Source organism: Bombus terrestris, chromosome 11 (assembly GCF_910591885.1).
Source record: "Bombus terrestris chromosome 11, iyBomTerr1.2, whole genome shotgun sequence".
In the NCBI taxonomy this organism is placed as follows: Eukaryota; Metazoa; Arthropoda; class Insecta; order Hymenoptera; family Apidae; genus Bombus; species Bombus terrestris.
Window position 1 is genome coordinate 2,018,190 of NC_063279.1, and position 23,319 is coordinate 2,041,508.

At 42.6% G+C, this 23,319-nt stretch overlaps 1 protein-coding gene and 1 long non-coding RNA gene across 2 annotated transcripts in view; one reads left to right on the forward strand and one right to left on the reverse strand.

Annotated features, from left to right (window-relative positions):
- LOC100646835 overlaps positions 1-23,319 on the forward strand; it is a 94,110-nt gene that overhangs the window by 19,692 nt on the left and 51,099 nt on the right. The window lies entirely within an intron of this gene.
- LOC110119721 lies at positions 571-22,042 on the reverse strand. The gene is made up of 2 exons (XR_007225742.1): positions 21,543-22,042; positions 571-970 (listed from the first exon to the last, which is right to left on the reverse strand). It is a non-coding gene; the product is annotated as an uncharacterized LOC110119721 (long non-coding RNA).

Sequence of the window (23,319 nt, forward strand, 5' to 3'; positions counted from 1 at the left end):
CTTTCGGCTTCTTGGAAATAAGCAAAGCCTGCACTACGGTGCTATGGATATATAAAGGAAAGAACGCGCGAAATAGCTGGAAACGTTATCACGGCACCATGAACAAGTCGGAGAGATTTGCGATGGATGGCGCGTGTTACTATCGTTCGATTTAAAGAGAAAGTTATGGATCGTGCGGATTAAACGGGGCAAATTGTCGCCAATCGCCATTCTCTTTAACGATCCAATAAAATCTTATTCGCCATGCGCTTCGTTATCCAGCTTTTCTCAGATTACCGGCGTGCTCGGGCATCTATGCATCGCCGCAAACGTATAAACCTCTATTTACGATTATAGCGGCAAGAAGCCACGATATCTTGCGTATAAATTCCTTTGTTTTTGCCAGCGGCCATCCATCGTCTTCCAGCTTCTCTTCTTATTTACGATTTTCACCAGCTTCTTAGCGTTTTTACGCGAACCGCCGTTATTACACCGAGCTTTTCGACAATCCTGTTCCGTCTCTTTCGACGATCGCGTCACGTAAAATAAAAGACGGGTAGCTCAGACGAGGAGAAAATAATAACACGTAGAAAAATACAAAAGAGAGCTTATTTCTTGAACTCTGAGCTTACACCGACTGCGATTTCGTTCTGAGCTCCAGCCGTGACTTTCCAAGACCGAAGCTCTTACAATTTGACTTTCGGTGGGATCTGTTCCTTTTTTTCTTTGTCACCCCTCGATATCTCCACTACGTTGTAGGCGTACGCGACCGTTGCCACGCACCCCTTCTTCTAGAACATTCGGTGGAAGGACCGTGGGGATATCGATGACCGATTAGGCGATATGCATCGTCGCCAAGGCCGTCGCATCTTTATCTTCATCATCGGTCCATCGGATTTGAAGGGTGCCGGTCGTGACAATCGCCAGGTTAAATGCGGCGTCACCATCCTATCGCTTCGCATAGACACCGAGTGGTCTATGACCATTTTGTCTAAGACAAAAGACAAGGGATTGCTAGGGGACGATCAACGAATTAACAGCAGTATGAGTTGAGAAGTGAGAGATTGCGGATTGCGTTGTCGAGATAGAGTTGCGTTGACGAGAATCGTTAATTAATTGTCTAGTTGTTTTAATTATTATACGTTTGTTGCAATTGTTTTCTGTTTAATTAACATCTGTTTAATCCATTTATCATTAATAAACTAATCATAATAATTTGCTAATAAATTACTACATTAATATATCGTTTATTAACACTAGAACTACCGATAGTTAACAGGAAGATATTTTTACCAAAACCAGTGAAAATGATTGATCTTTAAAAAATACGTAATAATAGAATATTCTTATAGTTATTGATTTATTACTTTCTTACAGAAGCAATTCCATGTTATGTAGTACATTTTTGGTATTGTTAATACATCTGGGACCATAATCCCCAAACGAGGGTTGACAAATTTATAAAATCATAGAACCAGTCATTTTCACTGGTGTGGTATTTCTAGCGTCAGCATCCAGCGATCTAGCGATAGATCCGGAATTTTCCCGATATCTGATATCGTCATATCGAATGATACGCGGTAGAAATTTAAAAAACGCGTGGCAAGTTGTAGAAAACGAGGAAACTGGTTAAGTGGGGTTCGATAAACGGATCGCAGCACCCTTTAACACTTTGACAAGTGCCAATCATTTTGACTGGCATCGGTGTAGGTAGCTTTGATGCAAAATTATTTCCAGTTTGAATACATAAAAAACAAAATAAAATTCGTTATATTATTTTTTTAGTTATCCTTGCGAAAGTCGTCGCGTCATTGCGGAAAAAATATAACACGAAGTAGGAATTTTAAAATAAAATTGTAAAACCACCGATTTGACTGGTGTGGTAGTTCCAGTGTTAACTGTTTTCGAAAAGCATTCATTCGGTATTCAAACAAGCGAACATTTAAATTTTCATGATTTTCAAGCCGTCGAATTTTACGCGTCCCTAGGAAATTTGCAGGTGCAAAAATGCATAGCATTCGTGCGTAACGTACGAAGATCTACAAAATATCTACGAGAAATATTTACGAGACGAAAGAAACTCTGCTTAGACGCGATCCTTTGCAAACAAATACGCTTTTGCACAAAAGTCCTCGGTCTAATAATTTTTTTCCTTCCTTCAACTTCGTTCGTTTCGTGTCCTCCGCGCGTCCTTCGAACGATAAGGTTAAACTATATCGCCCTCGCGAATCGAAACGGAGCGCGAACAATTTTTCCTCCTTTTCCTCCGATACTCCTGCAACTTGTCGCGACGACGAGACACAATTCCCAAAGACGAATCCGCGTTTCCCTGGCACACGGCAAACTTCTTTCCATGGTATACGCTTTGAAGTAGCTCGAAAGAAACGAGGAATGTTTACGAGGTTCGCTCGGCGTCGGTGTTCTCTTCTAGGAATGTACGAGGCACCTCGAGTTGCCGGACGTTTCTCGTTCGACGATCTTATTTGTAGAGGCAGCTATTATCTTCGAAAAACGCGGCTGAATAATGTCCGGGTTGACGATGCGCTGCTGCTGGAATACGATGTTTGATGAATGAAGGCGAAGAAGAAGCAGCGAACCAGACGAACGAGGTCTGGCTGGCTTCCTCTCAATGGGAAGAGTAGTCGGCCGGTCGCCTTTTTAAAGGCTCGATCCCGCGTCGTTAGCCACTGATAATTCGTTCGGTCGTTTTGTCCGTATATGGCCGGCCAACGAATCGAGTTAACTCGTATTTATTCCTTTTCTTGCCTCCCCGTTGCTTTATGATGTCTACCCTCGTGTCGTGTAATTATTAATTCTCCGGCAAAAACAGCTTTGTTCCATGCTTTTAGGCTACGGAGGTGTTTGTCACGTTTGTATAGATGTAGTATCTAAATAGTCTAGAGCAAGGACAAGAAAGGATGTTTTATTCGAAGTTAAGTTTAGTTTTGTTTTAACAAGCAATACCCAATATTAAAATATTGATTACAATATCTTCGTACGTCTTATTCCGACACTCGGCTCTCAACTTCCGTCTTCTCGGGTCAAAAAATGCCGACCCTCGACCCTAGCATCCTTCTCCCACTCTTTTACTCGTTTAGCTTTGACGTCACCAAGGCATACGCACTTACTTACATTCTCTCTCTCTCTCCTTCTCTCTTTCCCAGCACTCTTACGATTTTTAGTTTATACCTTAAATTTACAACTTATACTATCCGGAGAAACTCGAACTTAAATATACAATAGACCAAGCGTATACCCCCCTCTTTTTCTCTTTTTTGATATTACATAGATATCGGCGTTAGTGTCGAGATAAAATCCTCAGCTTTTGGAATGAATTTTTGCGCGAACCGAACGCGTTTGTTAGAAGAAACTCTGTCGAAGACTCGTCGTCGGTACCTGCAGCTGGCAAAACTTTTGTCTCGTTCGGCCAATTAATCCGACACTCGAGTATCCGCGTGTTTATGTAATTGCAGGAATTCAAACGCAAATACGCGAATCTCGTTTGTGTACATACACGCGAAAATATATGTAGGAATTGAGTTACACGCGTTTGAATTGTGCACGTACCTGTACGTGTCTTTGTAATTCAGGTTTACACGTTGAAAAGCGTGATCTTTAATATTCATATTAATACGCGGCAATTATCTGTTCTCGTTTCTAGGAATTTCATCGCGATCGCGATTACTTTATTCTAGAGGATTCGCAAACCTGGTCGACGTATTCGGCTTTGACAAATTTCCTTTCGTCATTCCTGTCGCTGTTTATTAGGTCGTCCGAAAAGTTTCTTTCCTTTTACGAGGAAATAATGGATGCACACATTTCTTGTTTTATATTATTTTTGTCGAATTACCAATGGTCCATTTTGTTCTATCAAAATAAAGATCACAACGTCCGGTAGATTAGATTTCACGTTTGTATAAAGATGCGAAGTTGTAAAGGACGTGTCTGTAAAAGAAGGACACTTTCCCGACAACCTAATACCATTATCGCTGATTGATCAAATAAATTTTCCACTGCTGCCTCAGACGTCAGCCTCGGAAGACCGAATATTTTTAAATTCCCATAAATGTCATTTGCCAAATTTTCTCGTAGATATCGTTCGTGAAATTTTACAAAAAATTTAATTTTCCTATACCGATGCTACTTAAGCCATTATTATTCTACCATTGCTGTTAATCGATAAAATGGAACATTTGCTATCGCGAAATACAGTCTTGAAAGGCCTTTAACTCTTCGAAAGCTGCATAAATTTATCCGCCGAGGAACTTCAATATCCCGGGAAATTATGCTATCAAAGTTTCAGTCAATGTATAAAGCGAAAAGCAGAGGATCCTAGAATAGTCGCCATCTGTTTATGAACATCTTGCATCAACGTTGCTAGCGAACTTAATAGCAGGTAGATACATCTCAGGAAAACACTGGAGAACATTTGCAAACGTATGCAAGTGTTGCTTCGATGTAAAATTATTTTTAGTTTAAATACGTAAAAAACAGAATAAAATCCATTATATCATTCTTTTAGTTATCATTGCGATAGTCATTACATCATTGCAAGAAAAAATGTAACACGAAGTAGGAATTTTAAAATAAAATTGTAAAACCAGTTAATTTGACTGGTGTATTTTATGGTATTTTTAGTATTAGCATCTAGCGATGTAGCGATCGATCCGGAATTTTCCTGATATCGTCGTATCGAATGATACGCGGTAAAAATTTTGAAAACGCGTGGCAAATTGTAGAAAACGAGGAAACTGGTTAATTGGGGTTCGATAAACGGATCGCAGGATTCCTTTACGCTTTCGCAAGTACCAATCATTTTGACCGGTATCGGTATAAGTAGCTTTGATGCAAAATTATTTTCAGTTTAAATACGTAAAAAACAGAATAAAATCCATTATATCATTCTATTAGTTATCATTGCGAAAGTCATTACATCATTGCAGGAAAAAATGTAACACGAAGTAGGAATTTTAAAATAAAATTGTAAAACCAGTTAATTTGACTGGTGTATTTTATGGTATTTTTAGTGTTAGCATCCAGCGATGCAGCGATCGATCTGCAATTTTCCCGATGACTGCTATCATATCGAATGATACGCAATAAAAATTGTAAATGAAAAAAATGTAACGCGAAGTAGGAATTTTAAACTAAAATTGTAAAACCATTCGATTTGCCCGGTGCGGTAGTTCCAGTGTTAACTAGCGCGAGTAAAGCGGTTCGTTGGGAATCGTCGTCCGTCTCTGCCTCGTTAACTGGTTAATTACGTTGGTCGATAAAAGCGTCGGATGAAATTTTACGAGGTAGACTATACCGTAAAAAGATTTTCCGATTTGCAGTCTCGTTTCATTTGCTTCTCGCGCCCAAGGTTCTCGCGCTTCGTACCATGACGGCGTGGCGTGATTCACGCGGCAATTATATTCGTTTAATAACGCGTTGCAACAATCGCTTCATGAATATTTCCTCGTTTTCTTGGCCATCGAGGCGATTCTGTGCGTCGACCAGCCGACAGAACCAGAAACCGACGACTTTTGTCGCGTTTCACCCACGATCGCCGTTGCTAATATTTTTTCTCGTCGATCTGCCGGTCGTTTGCGTACGCGTAACGATTAATAATCGTTTATTGGTCGTGTAACGTTCACTCCTACGCGACGTTTCTTCGAACCCCGCGGTCAGACGACACCCGGTGATTTACAAACCGGCTGGCTTTATTTAATAACGCGCCATAGTACGAAAGCTACCCGGAAGATCGTTCGACGAAAGACATCGACTCCGGCGTTTCGAATCGTTTGGTGTTTCGGAGACGGACGCAGTGGCGGCGACCTCCGGCGTTGTTGTTGTCGCGGTCTTTCGTTGTTCCATCGAAAACGCGAGTCCTCGAGTTACGTCAGCTGCGAACGCGTTTCAACTGCCAGGGAAATATTGGAAATATAATCTGGAATCTCAGTTTCGATCGTTCGAAAGAAGAAACGCGTGTAATTTCATTGCTATTTTTATTATTAGTATCATTATCGTCATTAAGCAAGCCTGTTGATACGTAAATGAAAAAGAAGGAAAGAATAGAAGGAGAAAGCGAGAGACGTTATATTAGTCCGAAATGTTTCTTTCTATGATTCTGAAATGTTTCTGTTTATAAGGAAACGATAGACGCGCAATGTTTTTTGTTTTATATTATTTTATCGAATTATGCGCGAACGTAATAATAGCGTAGTGTCGTAAACTATTATGATTAGTTTACTAATAATAAACGGATTAAACGGATGTTAGTTAAACAGAAAACAATGGTTATTTAACGCGAACCAATCTTAACAACGTATTATAATTAAGGCAACTAGACAATTAATTAACAATTCTCGTCAACGCAATTTTCTCTTAACAACGCCAACAACACTATCTCGGCTCTCTGACTTCTCAATTCATACTGCTGTTAATTCGTTTATCATCCCCTAGCAACCCCTTGTCTTAGCCTCGCTACGCACGTGCTCAGCAACCGCTTGTTTACAATCCGCACGACACCCCCCAGGCCCCCCAACCACGACACTACGATAGAAATAGAACGAAATGGCTCATAGCTAATTCAATAAAATAATGTAAAACAGAAATTGTTGCTCGTCTATTATCACCTTATGAAACGAAAGAAACTTTTCGGACAACCTAATGTAACGTCGTTGATGAGGGTCCTGGGAGGTGTCGGGCTGATTATAAACAAGCGGTTGCTTGTTTGCCTGGTTGGGCTAAGACAAAAGACAAGGGGTTGCTAAGGGACAAAAATGAATTAACATTCAGTGTGAGTTGAGAAGTCAGAGAGTGCGAGTTGCGTTGTCGAGAGAGTGTTGCCAGTGTCACGTAAAATTAACGATAAAAAAGGAGTAGCTGAGCAATAACTTAACTCCACCGTGCTTTTATAATTTTGTAGGCTTTTATTCGCCAAAATGATTAAGTACGATATTACAATGAAGCAGCGAAGTTAAAATAGTTGTTCAAACCATAGTCAAACTGTACACGAGACTAGTCTCGTGGTCGAATGCTTGCAGTTTTTACACGTTGCGTTTGTGGGTGTCGATGAGCAAAGAGAGGATCCTGATGGCCCCACGTAATGGGGAAAATGCAATGTCGAGCCATGCGCAAAGGTCGGGTCAAAGCCTAACGGTTCACTGTCAGGTGGTATGGAACGACGTGGATTTGGGTATGGTCGTTGTCACAGATCCCTGGTGACGTAATTAGTTGTCTTAATTGTAATACGTTATTGCGATTAGTTCGCGTTAAACAACCATGGTTTCCTGTCTAATCAACGTCTGTTTAGTCCATTTGTTGTAAATAAACTAATTACAGTAAAGATCCTACGCTGATAAGATAAGGCAAACGAATGTCGCGGAGATTCGAAGAGGTCTGAAAATCCTGACGATTATAAAAATATAGCGCGTCTGTACGTTGTAGAGGATGTGTCTTACGGATGATATCGCGGTGATGTACAGACTTGGCCGAACGCGTCGTTCCACAGATAGCGCGGTAGTGGGTCGCGTATTTTCATATTTTTCCGTAGAAAGTCGGGCAGGAAAAGCGATTGTACGAGGAAACAACCGTTAATGCGTTAATAATACAAAAAAACGTAAGACGATAATGACCGGTGGCTGTTCGAAATTAAGAGAACAGGTACGGCTGATGGGTTCCGATCAAACCCGATTCCCACCAACATTCTTTTTCCACGCGTGTGCTCGGTTTTACGACCTTGAAACGATCACGGTGGTCGCCCCTCAAACGTAACGTTCGTTCGACTCTATCGTTTTACTTCGTCTCGCCTTCTCTCGGTTTTCCTCCATCGAGCACGCCGTTAGTCGCATCGATGAAACTTTCTCCCGTCCAGTGGTTTTCGAATTCTTACGATCGATCGTTTCTTCGTCGAACGTACGTGCGTAAGAGCGTCGGTTATCCGGCCGAACGATCTCTTGATTAATTAAGACGTACGTCCGTGCCAGAACGTAAAGCACGCTGCGTACGATGCGTAACAAAGGACCGTGTCATTGTGAAATCCCGACGGTTGCTTCCACGCGATATTTTCACTCTTTGTACGAGCTGATTCAGGTGTAGCGGCACCGGGTTAAGTGATTAATGGCCATTGTGGGAACGAGAAAGTTCGATGAACGTGGGGTATGCAAATCGATGCGGAGATTAAACGCCCTTTTTGGGAGAGGCTGGCATCTCGGCAGCGTAGATTTTTAGCAACAGGTATTCGCGGCGTAGGCTGTCCAAGAGTCGACGTATTTTCTTTTGGTTGTAAGGATATCACGCGTCTACGAGACTCTTGCCATTTATCTGCCATTTTCTACCGTTTTCTGACACGCGTCTCTGTCACAGTTGATAAATCGTTTTAATTCGTCGTATAAATCGATCGCTTCCGGCCAAACAATATCCCAACGATATTTCATCGAATCATATCTCCGTAAATTTCTTTAATCGATAACGTACGCCAATTGCTTCGAATTTGCCAGACGAATTTTCTAAAGTAGCCCTCGTACGTTTAGTTTGTCGCTCGAATTTAGTTTCGCGGGAAAAGCGCGAGCTGCGGCTGATATATCTGCTGGAAGATTTTTCGTTTCGCCGGTAAGGACAATGTCCGGACGAGATTTTTCCCTTCAAGCACCGTCTTACGTTTACAAGCCGATCCATCGTCGCTCGATGCGATACACCGACCGTTTAGTTCGCGTACCATGCCCCTAGACGAGTCAGAGGAACCAAAAATATATCTCAAACAGGTATATAGCAATCGTCGTAGAAATAGAATAGGCGAGTTTACGGATTGACGTGAGACAACGAGGCGTTTCGTCATCGCGGCGCGCGTTTTCACGAGAGAGAAAGAAACGAGAAGAAAGAGCGCGTAGCGTTGCGTGGTTCGACGTCGCCTTTTCTAAATTCCGTCGCGTAACAATGCTGTGTACATACTTGTTTAATCGCCAGGGATATCGAACAACGACGTATCGGCCACGGGTGGGCGAACTCGTTGCGAGGCTCGTTAGTCAATGGTCGATCGATTGGCGAAGTAAGGCGAAATTCTGCTAGGCAAGGTTACGATGAAATAATGCACGGTCCGTGGAAGGGAACACGAGTGGCAACGAGATATTTTTAAGAAAGATCCGCACACGTCGGTTGGATTAAAACGGAGAATGTAAATTTGGCTGATCGGTACAAGCGTCGTAAAAAAGGAAGCAAAAGGCACTTTTCTTTTTTGCCTCTCTTCGAATTCCCTTGAAACGATTGATAATCCGAATTATACGAGCTACGGGTATTTATTGTTTAACACTTTGACTGCCACTTGACCGGCCACGGTTTCTCCTGTAACGCCACGGTGGTCATTGATGGTGACCTGTGCGATTGAATTTTTTACAATTGTAAAAATTGTATGAAAATCGACAGTTAGGGCATTTTGAATATAACCGATAAATAGAAGATACTTTGAAACGAAAAGTGTCCCATCGAACGATTAAACGTTTTTATTAGAACATCGATAAAAAAAAATGAGAACAAATCTTGCATCTGACGGTGCACTGTGTTAAAACACTTGAAACATAAATGTGGCACATCGATGCAATCTGGACGATAGGTGGTCACCTTTTTGGTCCGATTCTTAGCAATTTTTGATCCCAACTGTTTAACATTTTTTTCATACCACTCTCTGCAAAATTTTCCTGCCAGATACGCTTGCCCTTCTTTCTTCCGCGTTTCGTGTCGCGATCTTTGTCGAATAAGAATATTTCACGGCTCCGGTGAATGGCACTGTGTAAGGTGCATCGCGAGTGCCATTCTAAAATCCGATACCTTGATTTTTGTTTTTGTTGCTCGTTTATAGAGTATCGTCGCGTTTGAAATCGATGCATTTAACAATAACTCTAAAGCCAATTTTATATACCACTCGAGGGTTCTTCTATGCGGTGTGGAATACGCTATCGTTTGATCCGATAAATCTACGGCACATTTTCCTCCGTTTTGATCTACCACTACCGTTGGTTTATCGCAAACATAATTCTTTTTACCTCTACCATTTCAGCCGAATGTTTCGTCGAAATCGTAAAAATAATCGTAATACTGTTTACTAATATCTTCTACGCGTTTCAACGATATATTCCGCACGTTTTGCCTACGACGAAATAACGAGTGCGAATGGTTTGTTGAAATAAACGAAGCCTTGTTACGATATGTCGCTATCAACTGTTAGCAAGGCGCCACGGTGGTCAACCGTGACCATCAATAAGATAAACGGTCCATCGAGAAAGAACGTTATCTTACATCGTCAATTTATTATTATTTTGTCTTTATATGCTTCGAATAATAAAAATACTCCCGTGGTGTTCTCAGCGAAACGTGTGATTTCGGCGTGGCAAAGTTTGACTTTGAATCTCGAAGATGCTTAAAAACATCGATTTAACGGAATTTCTAATTCTTTAACCAACCGTTAAATCCGCGTACTAGATCCTCGTGAAACTTGCGACGCGCTGCTAGTTACACGTTCACCCTGTAATAGAAGCAAAACTCGTTCGAACAAACCTAAAACTCGGTTAGAGCTGGGCTTTCGGCGTTCGCTACTTATCCTTCCACAGGTGGATCGGAGAGACGAAACATAGACCAACTGCAACGGTAGTAACGAGCAGTGTCGCAAATGAAATTGTAACGTTAGGTGAGAACAGGATGGTATGGACGAGTGGCGAAGGAAGAAACGTGCGATTTCGGCGTGGCAGTCAAAGCGTTAAAACGGAATATGAAACCGCGAAACCTGACAATGAGAGTAAAGAAACGGCTATATATCGGACGAAATAATACGCAAAGTTACCGTTAGCGTTTAAAAATATCTGGCGTTTCTTACGTTCGTTTTTCACGTTCGTTAACGTTAAAGAAAGAAGGAACCGTTATCGGTATTTACGTGATACGATCGGACGGAATGGTAAATCGCGCAACTGGCGCGTATAGCTGGCCTCCGTACGCGGTGATTCGAAAAAGCTGGCAATCGATCAAACGGATAAATATTAAGCAGTTTCGTTGTAAAAGTAAAAGTTGCACGACGAGATGGTTACTCGCGGCCGACGGTATTGAAATTTATTTAAATCCGGCCGCGCTCGGAAGGATAAGACATCGAGGAGGATGCTCGAAGCGAGGTGAACGCGACGTTGCGAGCCAAGCGCAGCTTCTTAAATCGTTCCTGTCTTGTTTTGATTAATGGCACGGTAGTCTCGGTTTGCTCGCGATACCGCCTCTAATTGCAGCTCTTTTTTCAACGCGAACGCTCGGTTTGCATAGGTAAAACGTTGTTCCTCGAACGGAGAGTAACGAGCGACCGGTTGGCACCGTTGGCAGGGTCATTTACGAACTGCGTGATCGATGCCATTGGCACGTACTTACGCGTATTTATCTTTGCTGGCTGCCACGAAAATTTCGCTTCGTCATTTTTAATTAAGAGAACCCGTCGCAGCGTGGTGGCGCGTTCTCATTTGGTTATCAACGTCGCGATCGATTCGTAATTACGTGGGCAGAACTAGTTTTATATTCGACAACTACATCCTGGCTTCAACCCTTTTTGCGAATGCCTTTTATGGCTGTACGCGCGCGTCCACTTTTCTCCTCGCGTCAAGCATCGCTTAAGTCGAACGGCCGATACCGCGTTCTCGTTTACATCGATTTCCTCCGAACGCAGCGATATCGCTTCCAACATCGCTGTCGCTTTTTCTATGCCAACCGCGACGTTCCGTAAATATCGATCTCTATATATACGTGGCAACTGGAATCGCGATAAATATTCCCAAAAATATTTTCGTATTCCGTCGTTGGGATATTTCCGTTAATCGTCCGGTGACGTATAAATACGCGAAACGATGCCTCCGAACGGATGTCCTCCGATTCCTAGCGAACTGGTAAGCGTGATCTATTTATTCGGGTCGAATTTGTCGGCGACCTTCGCGTTTTCGCTCCTCGAAAAAATACGTTCGTTCGTATCGCGTCCGATTCGTCTCGCTTCTGTATATTTTAGGAGAAGCTTTCGGATTGTAACGCGATTCTAAAAGCCACGCACATGCCACGGATCTAAAAAAAAAGATGCCAGCATTTTCTACTCGAGCAAGCTTACCTCTCATTTCGATCGGTTACAGGCTTTCGCTATTCGATCTGCGAGCGAAAATAAAGAAGGTACGTCGCGTCTGTAAAATTTCGCCACGGACGACTTCGTTGTAAAGTTATAAGAAAATCTATCGTAGCAAAAACGAGGCGCGCGCTTTTCGTACAATTTCCATGTTTCGAGCTCTCGCGAATTATTCGCTGTAACGAACGTCGCGACGAACGAAGCGTTCTACGACGCAATATTAATATTCTCTGGGACGGAAATTCGCGTTGGACGTGTATCTCGGTTTTCTTTCGATATTTCCTTGCCACTTCGTAACGAAGCGTTTGTAGGAAAATCGTATTTAGAAAGCTCGTTACTTGCGTTTTACCGGTTACTCGCGGTTCGTCGAGCACCTGGTGCGACGTTTATAACGAGAATCGTTTGGGCCAGCGTAACAGGTTGCGTGAAACTGCATCGAAAAATTGTCAGTTTTGCCGTTAAACGCAGAACGCGTAACGCGGGGAGACGCGAGAGTGGCGAGCGTGTGGGTGCCAGTATTTTCGTTCTAACCTAATTCAGTAGTTCTAAGGTTACACGGTGGCTTCCTAAATATAAAATCTAGCACGAGCTGTAAAATACTCGATATGTATCTCGCGCGTCTCTTTCCTCGTTTCTTTTTCTCTATACGAGACGACGCTTCGTTATCCGATCGTTTCGTTACCGTTTCGACGAACGTCAGCGACGCGACGTAGCGTTTTTCCGCGCGTTACGACCGACGCATCGTCGACCTCGCGAATTACGCGCCCGCGTTTCCCAAGGATGGCAATTTTCACGTAAACCGACCGAGAGACGCGCCAAAACGTTTAAATTACTATTACGACGAATTTCTAGGCAATCGGAGATTAAACGGCGATTTCTGTACGTTGCGCGTTGCAGCTACAAGACGCGACTATTCGACGCACGCGCGTCGTAAATTTGCCGATCCGATCGCGCACGAGACAAAGGCGTATCGACGCTAGCGACGAGAAGGTGGATCGCGTTAAGCAGCCGGCGATCGATTCGGACAGCCATATTTTCTGGAATTAGCGGAGAGGAAGGGTCGGCTTGATCCGCGGAGATCGCGATCGCGAGAGGCTTCTTTGGAATAGCGGGGAGGGGGGCGATCGAGAGGCACACGGAATCGAAGGTGGGTACCGAGATCGGAGGTGGGAGAATTTCCACATCGAGAGAGCTGCCAATCGCGATCGGCGGGTTTTACCTGCAGCCGCGATCGCCCATGCAACCAGAGACAGATTGCAACGGTGAAATAACAGCGTTTCTCGCTCCTTCCTTCTCTCCCTTCTTCCTGGCTATCCGCCTATCGACATTTACATTCGGGCATACCAGCCCGGGGAAAAGTTTTACAAACGCGTCTGCGTCTCTTTCTCTCCTTCTCGAATCGTCCAATCAAAGTTCCAGAGAAGTGGCTTGTGCAAGTGACACCGACTGGTATTATATACACGGTGTCCCCTATTCCGAGCGTTCCTTTTTGCCTGGCTTCCTTCGGGCAGATCGTTACTATCGGTGTCCGCTCTGTTATTCGAAAAGATCGCTGCAAGCACCGTTTCTTTGCCCCCGTGGAAACCTGGTTGCGGTAACGCGAATTTTAACGATCGCTCGAAAGTACTTTGACCGAACGAGCCTTTTTCTTTCCAACGTTCGTACCATGAATAGTTTTAGCTGCTGGCTGCTCGCTTGTCGTAAGTAGCAGCCAACGAGGGCGATACTTTGGTAACGACGAACCCAGAAGTTCTCTTTGTCGAGTACCAGCGTATAAGCTTGTTCGTCTTAGCTTCGAACGTGCTCTTCGATTCCAGAGGAGATTAGAATTTATTTGCAACGCGATCTCGTCGAACGCGGTACGATAAGTTGCAGGCAAATCTCCACTCGAGCGAAAGATTTTACTTTTAGTTTCAGCGTGCAGCGAACAACGTCAACTAAGAAACTCGGGTGTAATTTCTTGCGACGTTTATGTCGACGGATCGGAGGCGAGCGACAGCTGTAAATTTAATTCGTAACGAGAATGTAATTGGCGAACATCGTATCGATTCAAATTTTGCCAAGTGCGTGCTCGAGTAGTACAAAAATTGACGTCTAAACGTCTAAACGCACGATCCCTCGGATCGACGAACGCGAGTCGCGAGGAAGCTTGCAAGCTCTTCGAACGTTCGTCGATGAACGAGTTCGTCGAGATGAGTGTTAGGTTGTCGGAAAAGTTTCTTTCGTATCATTAGGCGATAATAGCCGAACGACGATTTCTCTTTTATATTATTTTATCGAACTGCGCGTGATTTCTATTATTACGTTCGTGCACAATTCGATAAGCTAACATAAAACCAAAAACATCGTGCGTCTATTATTTCCTTACAAAACGAAAGAAACATTTCGGACAACCTGATACATAATGCTTGGTTGCAATAACATCGTGGCGAGTATTCGATGGTCACAGCGCCGAATGTTCGAGTGTACGGGTACAGCGACAGGAAATCGAGAGAACGATCGGTCCTCGACGATATCCGGGACAGAGAGGTTCCTGAAACTTTGCAAAGAATACGCGCGTTCCGTGTACCTACGTGACAAAATTATGGCAAATAAATAACGATCGAGCAGTTCACAGGCCACGGGGTGGTCAACGTAATTGCACTTTTCGAAATTGTCGAAAGCGGTTCGATGCTCGTCTTACGTAATTTCTTCTCTCTTTTTCGCTTCTTTTCGATTTGGCGAACAAGCGACGACGATATCGTCGAACGAGGTCGTGCGAGACGAATTTTTATCAGAAAACAGTACGTCACGAATACGAAATAGCGCCGCGTGGACGTTACCGCCGAACATGGACTCGGTTTTACGAGTTTTAATAGGAAACGCCTACGTCGATGACAGACTCGTAGATGAATTGCGTCAGTCGTCGGTTCCAAATTAAAAGTAGTATACCTTGAATAGTTTCTCGAAGGGAAATGCCAGGAACAATTTAACGGTATTGGTAGCCCAGAGCTTGGTATTCCTTTCACAGATTTCTACGGTGCGTGGGCGATCCAATTGGCCTAACTGCGCGAGGTGGTCCATCGTTGGCTTACGGCGAACGCTCGTTTTCTCCTCTTCGAGCTTCGTAAATGTAGTTTTAGAGACATCTTCCGATCGTCGCGCTCGAATTCATCCGTGTCTCGATGATTGTTTTCGTGTATATTCGAGAATCGGATACAACGATCTACGTTTGATCGCCACGACGGACATTACGACGAGAAATTGAGAAATAACGCGCACGTGCTGATGCGTTCTCGTTTCACGAAAATTCCACGTCTGCTTTTTGCGTCGAAAGGAAGAAATATTCTTCCGCGTTAGCCGTAACTCGTCTCGTGCTATGCGTCGTGTAGTAATGCGCTAGATGCGCGTTATTCCATTTTTACGCCCTGTAACGACGATCCTTGCTCGACGACGAGAAAACACGACACGTACTTACGTTACGCGGATATCTCGAATTAACGGTCTCCGGTGCGATCTTTTCAAACGTTTCCTTTATTCGATGGAATACAAATTCGTTCTAACGTTCGTTTCTAAAAACGTTCCGACAAACGCGTAATCGATGTTTACCGTCGTTCGATGGTAACGCAATTACGTTGTGCAATTAACGATAAAACGAAAATTTAGATATAATTTGACGGCGACGTTGAAACGCGAGATACGATTCGCAAGAAGTAGACGTACGCAAGAAACTGCTTGACAATTTCAGCAATTCCATGGACCAACGCGATGGATATTTGTACGGGAACGCGATACGAATAGAAGATAAGAAATGTCGACTTGATAAATATCGGAGCAGCGTTTTATACGTTTCTCGAAACGTTTGGATAATTCTCTCGAGTCGTAACGAGTTAATTGACGTGATTTAGGAGCTAGCCGAGAGCACGGAGCAGCCAGTGGCCTACGCCCTACGCTATCGGCCAGACATTCCACCGATATGGATTTGAATTTGCTGGCCATCGACCATCAAGGCAAAATCGATTCGCTATACGCCGTGCAAGTGCATAAACAAGTTTTCGACGTATGCCAGTCCGTGGTTATACCATCGAGGATACGTCCTTCGCGAGTTTGACTCGTGCACTCTTTTCGTCGACGAACCGGTTCAAACGTACTATCTCTCGCTGTATCGCCGGATAATTAATCCGCTCGAGCTATAGCGCGATAATATCCGATAACAGAAGCTTCGCTTTCCTACGTCTATCTTCTCGCATCTATTTAATAGTCGGGATTATGGCGAATCTAGCTTCTAACGAACTTTCGACCGGTCGTTCTTAACGGCTAAATAAAATTATCGCAAGCTCGCCGCTTATTTAAGAAACGAAGTTTACGCGCGTAACGAACAACGGGATAACGACGATTGTCGGTTGTCGGCTTTCGAAACTCCGACTCGTTCGAATCAACGAGTTTAAGGAATAGTGTAGTATCGTGGATAAGTGGTGTTGGACGAATTGTAGACAAGCGATTAAGACGTTAAGATCAAGCGATTAAGATAAAGACGAGGGGTTGCTAAGGGACAAAAACGAATTAACAGTCGTTGTAAGTTGAGAAGTCAGAGAGTGCGAGTTGCGTTGTCGAGAGAGTGTTGCCAGTGTCACGTAAAATTAACGATAAAAAAGGAGTAGCTGAGCAATAACTTAACTTCACCGTGCTTTTATAATTTTGTAGGCTTTTATTCGCCAAAATGATTAAGTACGATATTACAATGAAGCAGCGAAGTTAAAATAGTTGTTCAAACCATAGTCAAACTGTACATAAGACTAGTCTCGTGGTCGAATGCTTGCAGTTTTTACATGTTGCGTTTGTGGGTGTCGATGAGCAAAGAGAGGATCCTGATGGCCCCACGTAATGGGGAAAATGCAATGTCGAGCGATGCGCAAAGGTCGGGTCAAAGCCTAACGGTTCACTGTCAGGTGGTATGGAACGACGTGGATTTGGGTATGGTCGTTGTCACAGATCCCTGGTGACGTAATTAGTTGTCTTAATTGTAATACGTTATTGCGATTAGTTCGCGTTAAACAACCATGGTTTCCTGTCTAATCAACGTCTGTTTAATTCATTTATTGTGAATAAACTAATTGCAGTAAAGATCCTACAATAGAATTGTTAACTTTATTTTTCAATTCATCGAGTCGATCGGCGTGCGTATGGCTTCCACGTGGCTCGTATACTACGCCATGACGTTCCACTTTTGTAAAATATTATGTCGTATTTGCGCGCTTTTTCTCCGACAATGTCATTCGCGCGAGTCGTTCGCGTTGTTAGCCATTCTCTGTTCCATGAAGTTTATCTTACCCTAATCGGTGGAAAAAGCTTAACAACGTGAAACACCGCGAATGAGCATCGTGCCAGTCGACGCGTTGATTCGCGTTCGCGTAAAAGTCGTTCTCGCAATTGTCGTCGATAGAGAAACGTGAAAATGCTGTTACGATGATGCGTTGCTGTCTCGTGCGACCAAGCCAGTTGGATATCGTGGAGGCGTATATTATATACCGCATAGGTTAAGCCACCCCGCCTACTTGCGCGTCGTGTCCCAATACCTGGCAGCAATATGTCAACAGCTACTTTCCACTCCGCTGGAGTGTCCTGGCATCGAGCTTTATCCACGACGCTCATGGATCGACATTATGCCGGCTACTCGGCCATGGCGACAGCCCATGAGCATACAACGACATACAACGCGCTTGACAAGCTGCCATTTTAACGCGCGATCACCGATTACGCAGGTTTAATACCCGCGCGAACAGAAGAGGGAAAAATCATTGCCGCCTCCAGCGCGTCCATTTACTTCCTTAACACTTTGACGGTGTCGTTGGTGATCCGAGCGCTTGAACTTGTTACGATTGTAAAAATTGTATGAAAATCGATAGTTAGGGCATTTTGAATATAACCGATAAATAGAAGACACTTTGAAACAAAATGTGCCCCATTGGACGATTAAACGTTTTTATTAGAACATCGATAAAAAAAAATGAGAACAAATCTTGCATCTGACTGTGCACTGTGTTAAAACACTTGAAACATAAATGTGGCACATCGATGCAATCTGGACGACAGGTGGTCACCTTTTTGGTCCGATTCTTAGCAATTTTTGATCCCAACTGTTTAACATTTTTTTCATACCACTCTCTGCAAAATTGTCCTGCCAGATACGCTTGCCCTTCTTTCTTCCGCGTTTCGTGTCGCGATCTTTGTCGAATAAGTATATTTCACGGCTCCGGTGAATGGCACTGTGTAAGGTGCATAGCGAGTGCCATTCTAAAATCCGATACCTTGATTTTTGTTTTTGTTGCTCGTTTATAGAGTATCGTCGCGTTTGAAATCGATGCATTTAACAATAACTCTAAAGCCAATTTTATATACCACTCGAGGGTTCTTCTATGCGGTGCAGAATACGCTATCGTTTGATCCGATAAATCTACGGCACATTTTCCTCCGTTGTGATCTACCATTACCGTTGGTTTATCGCAAACATAATTCTTTTTGCCTCTACCATTTCAGCCGAATGTTTCGTCGAAATCGTAGAAATAATCGTAATACTGTTTACTAATATCTTCTAGGCGCCACGGTGCTCACCCGTGACCATCAATGAGATAAACGGTTCATTGAGAAAGAACGTTATCTTACATCGTCAATTTATTATTATTTTGTCGTTATATGCTTCGAATAATAAAAATACTACCGTGGCGTCCTCAGCGAAACGTGTGATTTCGGCGTGACAATCAAAGTATTAACATGTACGTACAACGATGAAATATTTGTCGAATCGTCGGCGAGGTATCTATCGTTTCGTATCCTTCGTTTCGTTTATTATCGATGACGTGAAGAAGACGAGCCTATTTCTTTACGAGAGACGATAAACGTTAACGCGTCGACTACCGCGCGAATGTTCCGAGACACGCGATAGGTCGAAGCATATCTCATAACGTCCGATTGTATACTTTTTCGACCATGTCGTCTAAATAGTTTCTTTTCTTTTCTTTTTTTTTTTTTTTTTTTTTTTTTATTTGGAAGAATTTTACAATCAATTCTCATTGGGAATTCTGGCGTGATACTATGTCGTGTTTAGTAAGTGTTTATCGCGTGTTTGATTCTAGTTGAAACTAGTGCTTAAATCTAAAGGGTATTGTCTTTTTAGTCTGCGGATCTGATCCGTCGTGTCAAGTAATCGAGTAACAAGTGGTTTTTGGTGGTTGTTAACTCTTGTGTTATATCTATTACCGAATTTGGATATTTCTTCTTTAACTGTAGGTATCTTAAGGTCGCGGTGTACCGTTTCGTTGGTAACATACCAAAGTGCATCTATTAAGGATCTTAGAGTTTTTGATTGGAATCGTTGAAGAATTTCTATGTTGGAATCGCTCGCTGTTCCCCATAGTTGGATCCCATAGGTCCAAACAGGTTTAAATATACAGCATTATTATACTCTGCGCGCTTAGGTTGAAACGTTTGCCAATGAGCCAGTAGAATTTGTCTAAATAATTGAAAATTTGTTCAGTGCATAAAATTCTGTCTGTACTCTTTTCCGTCGTTCCGTAAAATTTGATAACGTGGGTCGTGGATGATCATCGTGGCAGACGCGACGCGTTAGGTGAACGAAGAAACGATTTTCAAAGTTTCGAAACAACTCACGTCGCTTTTGATAGAACGTAATTAAACAATTTCGCAATGTCGTTGTTTCTTTGAATTCGATCAGGGGCTCGTTTCGGGAAGAGTCTTTCCAATTGAACGACGATCGAGTCGTTGCAAGTTTCCGATCGCTAGAAATACGTTTCAGCGGCTCTACGAACGAAACTTTGACACGAAGGATCGTTTCTTTGCCAAGCGATAAATTCTAATACGCGAGTGGAATATCGGTATCGTTCTTAATTAAGAAAAAACAATTTTCCGTTAATAAATTCTCACGGCATAGTCGGTATTTGAATATCAGAAGCGTGTTACCGTATTCTCCTACGCCTTCTATTCAAAGTCAGTAGGTGGCTGCTGTTTTCGAATATCGAGCTTAAAAAATGTGGTAATAGGTATATTTATAAAATATACTTTGTGTAATATGCAAAGAAGAATTTGTGTTCCGATTCTGTCTCGCTGATATCGTCAAAAGCACGCAACGAAAACCGTAAACGCATGTTCTCACCGATTGTGCAATTTCTACACACGTATGCAACGTTTTAAACTCGATCGCTATATAACCGATGCGATAGAGGACGTTTATACGTTTCTTGGCTCCGATGTACCGCGATACCACCGATGTAAACATCTTCCGTTAAAATTCCGCTTACAAAAGTTTTCCTTAAACATAAATCCGTGTTATACGTTTATTGTCTTCGAAGCAATAAACACACGGTTATGCGTCGCGAGTAACGTTATAGACTACAACATCGCCTTCGATGTAAGCCTTTGTTCTTCCTTTTTATCGAAAGAAAACGTACAATTTGATTCGACGCAAAGTTCAGACTCTTCGATTCCACAATCTCAATGCATAATCATAACGTACTCGTGGCATATAACGTACCATAGTCGTGAGTGGTGGCGACGACGATAACAGTGCGTCAACGAGTACAGTTATGGCGATATTCTTACATTTTTAAATAAAATTGTTGAGAATTGTGGATCTTAATTGCCGAGATAAAAGTAAAGGAACGCTAAGGTTACACTTGGAATTCGTATTAAAATAGTTTTAGATTTATTTCAGCACTCTCTTTGTCTCGCCATCTTCCTACCGCACTACCAACATAACAGTTACATTCATCTGTTTTTCGACATTTCGTCGTGCACACATATACTTCACACACTCATATTCACATACGCGTGTCGCTACTACGCGGCCAATCTAGTCTAGCACACGAAATTATACGTATCTCGATAAAAATATTATTAGGTTAATAAATTAGGACAGCGTGGAAGATAGAGCGTTTCGAATTTACGATTCCGAGTACAACGCTTCTTGCAACGTTCGACAAAGATTGAGTACGCCACAGGTATTTCACGTTATGGTATCAGGTCGTCCGAAAAGTTTCGTTCGTTTTATAAGGAAATAATGGATGCACGACATTTTCCGTTTTATTATTTATTTTGTTCTTTCGAGATAAAGATCACAACGTTCGATAGGTTAGGTTTGAAAAAAGACGCGTCTTTCTTTCGCAAACGTGTTTTTTACAACAGTGCACCTTTGTACAAACGTGAAACCGAGTCTGTGAAATGACGCGGTGTTTATCTCGATAGAACAAAATGGATCGTACGTAATTCGACAAAATAATATGAAACAAAAACGTTACGCGTCTATTATTTTCTCGTAAAACGAAAGAAACTTTTCGGATAATCTAATACTTTACTGTCACGAACCGAAGAGACGCGTTTTACTTACATCTCCTGTCTCGTCTCCGTTTTCGTGGTTTCCAAGACCCTCTTAAATATATCTGTGTATACGTACGTGTCACAGCGACAAGAGGAAAAGAACTCGGATGGCGATTCCTAATTTTACTATTCCATTGACCCGCCATTGCGTCATCGTTGTAGAATTTACGCACTGATCGATCAAATCCAAATATTCGCGTCGTTTTATATCTTTCGTACGACTACGAGAATTTTCTACCCGATGAAAGAACTTCTTAATGCTTCGTCGCAAAATCCAAGTACGCGCCAGTACCTTTTCTAGCTACTGTACTTGATGACTCGAGGGTCGAGAAGGTGACGTTAAAATGCCTCCGCGAGTAACACCGTGACTCGGGCTAAATTCCGCCTCAGCGTTTGTTACATCGTTCGATACGACAGGACGATTTGGACGACGAAATCGCGAACCAAGAATCGAATTTCCGATACGCGATGGTTATCGAACCTGTTCGTTCGTGCGTTAACATATTTGACAGCCGGGACAAACGCGATCCTCTCTGTCGACTAAACGATGCAACGCGCGACGTGCGTTCGCGAACACGCGATAGCGGAACGTGTAATAAATCGCGTACGCTAGCGGATGGACGTGGAGGAAAGGAGATGGCGCGTCGCATCGCGTCGTATCATTCGGTGCCACTGTGTGGGAAACTCGAGATGTCGAACACCGGTGGAGTGTTCGAAGCTCGTTAACCCGCGAGATAGCGCGTTATGTCGGATTACGCTGTTTCTTGGCCGTTACGCGTTCTCGGACAGCGAATCTGACCGCGGAATGTTCGCTTTCGCCGCGAATATTAATTATTTTACGAACGTTAATTCCACGAGCAAGTGAAGGAAACGCGGAGAGAGATTCTTAAGGCGGATGGAATCGCTTTGGACTTTCGAATCGCTTGTTTCTCGATCGGTTACTTCCGGCGCGCGATCTATTAGGTTGTTCGAAATGTTTCTTTCGTTTTATAAGGAAATAATAGACGCACAATGTTTTTTGTTTGTTTATTAAATTATGCACGAACGTAATAACAGAAATAAAACGAAATGGAACATATCTAATTCGATAAATTAATATAAAGCAGAAATTATTGTTCGTCTGTTATCCTCTTATGGAAACTTTTCGGACGACCTAATATTTTTCCCTTCCTTTTGCTTTCTCGTAGTTTTCGCGACTAATATTCGCTATTTGAAAAACAAAGAAGCGTATAAATTACTTAAATGGTCAATTATGTTTTGCAGTGATGATTTTGTTTAACGATTTCAAATATCGTTTATACGAAACACCGAATTAAAAGTATATATTAAAAGTATAAAAAGATACAGGTAAAATTAAAAACATTAAAGGCCACTAAAAATAAATAACACGACTTGAACGTGATATTAAATATTCATAATGCACTTTAATATCTTTCTACAGCGTTCGATTATAACTTTATTTAGTCATAACTGATAGTGTAACTCTTGAATTAATTTTAACACCACCAAATTGGTGTATTTTATTATACACTGTACTTTGTAAAAGCAGAAAAAGTGTCGCAATTAACTGACAACAACAAAAAAAAAAAAAAAAGAAAACTTGCCAAAGTCAAAAAGGGAGGTCTCCCCGTTCGATTGGCTAAGCGTTAGATTACGATTCGTGTTTGCTTTCGAAGGAAGAATATCGCCGCGCTGAATTCTTGGCTACACAGCTGTTGATCATCGAAGAATTCGTACGAAAAATTAGAAACGCGTGGCGTGCCTTCGCTGCCACTTGTTGCTCGTGTACCGCGAACGAGTATGCGATTCGTTTTAACGTTGTCCGGTGGTATGTTCGAGGAAAATCGCGATAC